The following is a 6,475-nucleotide window of genomic DNA, read 5'->3' on the forward strand; positions in this document are numbered from 1 at the left end:
GGTGGCCGGCTCGGGCGGCCCCCGCGGGCGCAGCGACACGGGAATGGCGGCCGCCTTTCTTGGCCGCCCACGGGTCGGCCCGCCACCCCGGCGACACGAAGAACGGCGAGGGCAGGGATGCCGAGCTGTCGACACCAGGGCCTGGCCACGGCCACTGCCCCCTGCAGGCGCGGGGCAGGCACCGCCCGCCCGCGCCCACCACCGGCCCTGGGCAGTGCACAGCGCCGCGGGGCGGGGCCTGGCCTGGGAGCGGCCCGCGGAGGCTTCCGGAGATGGGGGGGCGGGGGCTCGCGCACCAACTACCTCACCGGAAGTGCCGCGCCCGAATTTCTTGGCCCTCTCTGCAGTTCAACCTGCTGTCGCCGGGTGGAGCAGTTCTCAAACTTTTTGGTCTACTTGCCGGGTGAAATACAGGATTCCCAGTTAAATCTAAATGACAGATGCTCGAGTAATTTTTTTAGGCTGAGTGTATTCCTTGCAAAAATCGTCTGAGATTAAAATTTAACCGAGAATCCTGTATTTTTATTTGCTAAATCTGGCAATCCTATTCAGGTCCCCTTTTAGATTCTTAAAAATTATAGTTTGGGGCTGGGGCTGTAGCTCAGTGGTGGAGCGCTTGCCTAGCCTGTGTGAGGCAGTGGATTCTCCGCACCACGTTATAAATAAATTTTTTTTTTTTTAAAAAAAAAAGTTCCACTGATAACTAAAAAATATATTTAAAAAATTTACAGTTTGTCACCCCCCCCAATATGTTGGTTTATGTGAATTATGTTCATATATATTTATGTGGTGGGAGTTAAAATTGAGACATTTTGGGCTGGGGTTGTAGCTCAGTGGTAGAGCACTTGTCTAGCACGTGTGAGGCACCATATATATAAAAAATAAAGGTCCATTGACAACTAAAAAATATATCTAAAAAATTAAAAAAAGAATTTAGACATTTTAAAGTCTAAGATAGAGAGCACATGTTCATTAGCCTTTGAACAATGATGCCATCGTCAGCCTCTAAACAGAACACCCATGAGAAAATGGGACTTGAAAAGACAAATAGCTGGCTTAGCATTGTGGGGAAAGAGTTTTGACTGTGAGAATATCCTGAAAGGGTCCTGAGACACAGCGGCAGGCACTCGAGAACAAACAGCTGGCAAGGCGGAGTGGCTAGGAGAAATCAAACCACCTTGATTATATGTTGCTCATCAGTGCTGGCCTGGCACGAAAAGGGTGTCTTCAGTCTCTCTTGGTGAATTGGTGATTGCATAGCCCTCTTCACAATCCCAGGTTTCCTACCCTTGGCATCCTCGGAGAGATCTTGAGGAATATGTTGGAGGGAGAGGGAAGCATGTATTAAGTGCCCATGACATCAGGAAATCTCATGTAGGTTCATGACAACCTAGGAACAAGATATCCCTACTTTACCATGAATGGTGATTGCTATTTGGACGTGGCTGTCATCACAGCCTGGACCCTGGGTCCCTTTTCTGGGCAGGGTAGAGAGCTTCAGAGCACCAGGGTTTCCCCAATAGAATAATCTTCCAGAACTGTTACAGGGAGTAAACCAACTGTAAAAGGGGTTGAAGAGAATAGGTAGAGTGCCCTCTCATTTCAGAGCAATGGTGAAGGGAGGGGTTCAGAGCATATCCTAAAATATGGCCCTTTTGAATTGTAATTCTTTTGAGTTGAGGGCAATGAAGCATCAGCAATGGAGCTTTCTACTTGAAGCAGGATGTGAAACCTGCCTTATGCAAAGTGTCCTCCCTGTGTTAGGCAGAGAAGAATGCCTGTGTTCCTGTTACCAGAGAGAACTGATTCCCACATGAATCTGCAAACAAATTACTAAAATTTGTAACACTTAATTTTCTACTAGTGTCCCCTATATATTTTCTAGTATCTTTCCCACAGTCTACCAGCTGAGCCCAAGCCCTGTAGTCTTTTCACATTACCACAATTATTCTTTGTTTAAAAGGCCACATAAGTTTCCATCACTTTTTTTGGGGGGGGGGTTGTTGAGGATCAACCCAGGATCTTGTGCATGCTAGGCAAGCACTTAGCCACTGAGATACATCCTCGGCCCTTCTGTCGTTTTCTTAAAGAAGGCTCCTGTGCATGTAAAAATATTAACTAAAATGTGTATGCTTTTCCCCTATTAATCTCTCTTTTGTTAATTTAATTCTCAGGCCCAGTCACAGAACTTAAGTAGAAGGAAGATTTTCCTTCCCTGCAATGTACTCTGTGAGGGACTCTAGACATTAAATCCTATGCTAGTCTATCTCCTCCATCTGACAGTGTATACCACTCTTTGTATGTCAGCTATAAGTTACTTTCTCATTCATTGAAGATCTTGACCCCTGGCTTACCAACTTCCTTTCTGCCATAGGACGCCATCCTGGGCCTGCATCTCAATTCTTCCTCATCCCACTCAGGTCATGCCCCATCCTGTCTGCTTTCCAATTCTTGGCTGTACCTTCTACCCTTCTGAGATCATTAGGGAGATGTATACTTTTTTTCCTTTATTTTTTTTAACAACTTATTCAAACACATACTGTAAAGTACCCAACTCATACTTGTACAGGTTAATTATTACAGAGTAATCACATTCCAGGGACCAAATGGAGAAAGAGACATAACTATTGCAAATGAGGTTCTTTTCTTTATCGAGATAATCACTCTGATGCTGTAGATTTTATAAATTTTCTTTATTAGGCAAAGAAATTTCCTTCTGGTCCTATATTTATCATGCATGTGAGCAGTAGGAACATGAAGTTAAGGAGATAATTATCTAAACTGGGCTCACTGTGCTGACCCCCACATGCTTTCTTTTAAAAAGCAATTAAATTGGGGCTGGGGATGTGGCTCACGCGGTAGTGTGCGCCTGGCATGCATGCGGCCCAGGTTCGATCCCCAGCACCACATACAAACAAAGATGTTGTGTCCGCCGAGAACTAAAAAATAAATATTAAAACTCTCTCTCTCTCTCTTAAAAAAAGCAATCAAATTGCAGCCCTTCCTGGTGATGTTCCTCAGGAAACAGCCTATTATCTGCTGGAGAAATGTAATATTAAAATTCTCTCTCTCTCTCTCTTAAAAAAAAAGCAATTAAACTGCAGCCCTTCCTGGTGATGCTCCTCAGGAAACAACCTATTATCTGCTGGAGAAATGTAGACCCTAAATGCTGATAAGAAGATTGCAAGTTACCCTGATTGGGGGGGGGATCTTTTGTAACCCTTACACAGACCAGGTTCCAGAACTCAGGGAGGTTAGGGTAATTCTCCTAACCATAAAATCTGTGAGAATAAGTTCCAATTAAAACAAGTCTGCAAGTTGGGTGTGGTAGCACATGCCTGTAATCCCAGCAGCTTGGGAGGCTAAGGCAGGAGTGGAGGATCTCAAGTTCAAAGCCAGCCTCAGCAACTTAACAAGGCCCTAAGCAACTCAGTGAGACTCTGTCTCTAAATATTAAAATATAAAAAAAGGTTTGGGATGTGGCTCAGTGCTTTTGTTCCTGGGTTCAATTCCTGGTACCAAACAAACAAAACCCCAGAAAAACCAGTTCAGCATGGGATAAAGTGACCCAGAGCTGCCTTGGATATTTATCATGCACAGATGGGACTTGAAAAAATCTAATGCCATCCTGCTGTCAGTCAAAAGTCAAGAGGTGGATATGGGCAAGACTCTCTGGAAACTTTCCTGAGATTCCCCAATACAACTGGAGGACAGTAGAGGAGTACCATCCTCCTCTGAGAGGACCCATCCTCCCCTTTCCCTTTTTCTATCCTTTCTAATAAACTCGTGCAGCTACTCTGAGCAACATGTCTAAAATCTTGCTGGTATGATTGAAAGGGCTGGTATCAGAAGACCACCATCGCTGTCTTGAGCCCACAGCAGTGGGCACCTGTGCTGTAACACAATTTCATTAAATGGTTTTGAGATGATCATAATGTTTTTTATTCTTTATTAATCTATGGATTATACAGATTTCTGAATGTTAAATGAACATTGCAAGTTTGGGAATGAAACGTGACTTGTGATATATTATCCTTTTCATATATTGTTGGGTTTAGTTTATTATTTTGAGATTTTTTACATCTAGGTTCATGAGTGATGTGGGCTTATAATTTCCTTTGTTGTAATATCTTTGTCAGGTTTGGGCATCAGTTTTTGTTGTCCAAATAAGGACTTCGGACTTTATTTTGAGTGAGACAGGCAACTATTCAAGGTTCATAAATGTACTAATAAGAAAAAAAATCTCAGATATTTAGTGGAGAAAAAGGCATTTTATAAAACAATGTATATAATAAATCACGTTGTACAAATTAATAAGTTCTCTGTTACATACATTTTTGTCAACAAGGGTGGCCAGGGAGGGGATTTTTTTTTTCATTTTCCGCCCTTTTGTATTGTTTGACTTTTTCTTACCACATGCATTCATGACTTTTATTTTTAAAAATAAAGAAAAAATATCAAATTTTTAACTTGAAAAATCCTCATGAAAGGCCATGTAGGTACCCTCCTGGAGTGGAAGGGTTTTGTCCTTATGACTTAATCTAAAGGCTCCGCTTTTTAGTACTATCACATTGTTGGTTAAACTTGAACACAGGAATTTGGGGGAATACATTCAGACCATGGGCACATAGTAAGAGATTCTCAACCTGAATCCAGAGGAAGGGTTCAGCTGGAGCACGTAGACAATTTGGTGTCTATGGAATGTCTGGGGAAATTGAGGTGGTAGTGGTGGTGGAGTTACTAGTGTGTGTAAGGAATGAACACAGAAATGAATACCTCCCAAGGTCTTAAAAATGCACACTAAGGGGAAAGAATGAAGTAGAGTTCCCCAGGGGCTTGTCAGTGTTAGCATGGAGTCTGATTTGAATGTGGTAAGTTCATTAATTAAAACTCTCAATATTAAAAAAGAAAAGAGCAGATATACAAAATATATCACAGGACTGGTTTCAAAGAGATAAGCCTTCACCGCATTTTGTTTCTTTATGGGGAGATAGAGGTCTCCTTGACCATACGGCCTCTCCCCATGCATTGCAGGGGCCACTGCCACTCCATCTCCCTTTTATTTACTCACCTGTTAAATGAGGGCAACGAGAACATACTCATAGGGCTGTTGTGAGCATTAAATGTGTTCATCCATGTGAGGCTGAAAACAACTGCTACGTTTAGTAAGTATCTGATTAGTGTCCACTATGATGCTGGTAAGCTAAGAAAGGAGGAGGGGGAGGAACTATGTCTTTAGTCCAAACGGTGGCCAAGTCATCAGATATACCCCTGACATGTAGTCATGTCAATCATGTTAAATACATTTTGGAAGAAGATATGATTCATTCACATTGCCTGTTAACATCAACAAACCAGATAGAGAGCCTGGAGACTGGAGTAAGACCCATGAAACTGCAAGAAGGTTCGAGAGGAGAGTCAGGGAAGATTTTCTCACTGACCTTTTCCCTTTTTATCCTCAGGAGGGTCGGTATAACATCTCTGTCTTCCGCTGCAGGCACACCTCCTACACCTCCTATGTTATGACTTAAGGGACCGACTTTCTGTAGAGGGTGTCCCCATGGTCGCCACCCTCATGCTAGGGCTTAGGGGTTCTCTTTGCCTGGAAGGTGCTTCACATCTGACCCTAACCTTCCAACAATCATCTCAGACCCATGATGAAAATACATCTCCAACTCTACCCCTGAATACTGTTCCCTTCAACGACTCTTCCCTTTCTCTACCTTGGGTGCACCCTTTTGCACACATCCCCTCTGGCTGACCATGAGGGAAGGAAGCGTGTCTCTTTGCTCTTTGTATTTCTTCCACTCCGCCACTGCTTGGGCAGAGTAGACAAGCACTAGCTTTAATGAATCACTTTTTCTCAGCAGCAACAGGACAAGTTCCTGCTCCCCTTCTCCTTCTTGACGAGCCATCCCAGTCAAAGGGACTAGCTGTTCCTTACCTAATCCTCTGACTTCTCTCCCCAAGCAGCTTGAAAGGGGCCCCTCCCCAGCTGCTCATGGGCCTGCCACCCGCAGGTAGTAGTCTCCCTGTACCATGGGAGGGCACCACGATCCTCACTCACTGTGAAGATCAGCCCCGACTTTATCATAAATGATTCTTACTTATTTGGAATAATTGTGCAGGACCTCTGAAGGGCGCCCCCACTGGAGTTTCATGATCATCTTCCTCCTGCTCTAGAGACAGTGATGGCATGGTGGAAGAGACACCGCTTCCTCCTGGATGGAGTCTCCTGTTCTGGGACAAGGAATTGGTTTGATGACTCAAAATGTGGGTCTCCCTGAGATCCAACACAGGGGGCAATAGCTAGTTTGGAAGAGGCCTGGCGGATGGGGTTTGATCTCGCCCCTGGGCCAGGCAGCGGGTCCCCAGCCCACACCAAATCTCCAACTGCCACTCCCCTAACTGTCGCTCAGAACTTTGCTTCTCAGTCACAGCACCTGCCTGTCCTGTGGATAACGGCTGCTTCGGG

Source organism: Ictidomys tridecemlineatus, chromosome 2 (genome assembly GCF_052094955.1).
Source record: "Ictidomys tridecemlineatus isolate mIctTri1 chromosome 2, mIctTri1.hap1, whole genome shotgun sequence".
Classification (NCBI taxonomy): Eukaryota; Metazoa; Chordata; class Mammalia; order Rodentia; family Sciuridae; genus Ictidomys; species Ictidomys tridecemlineatus.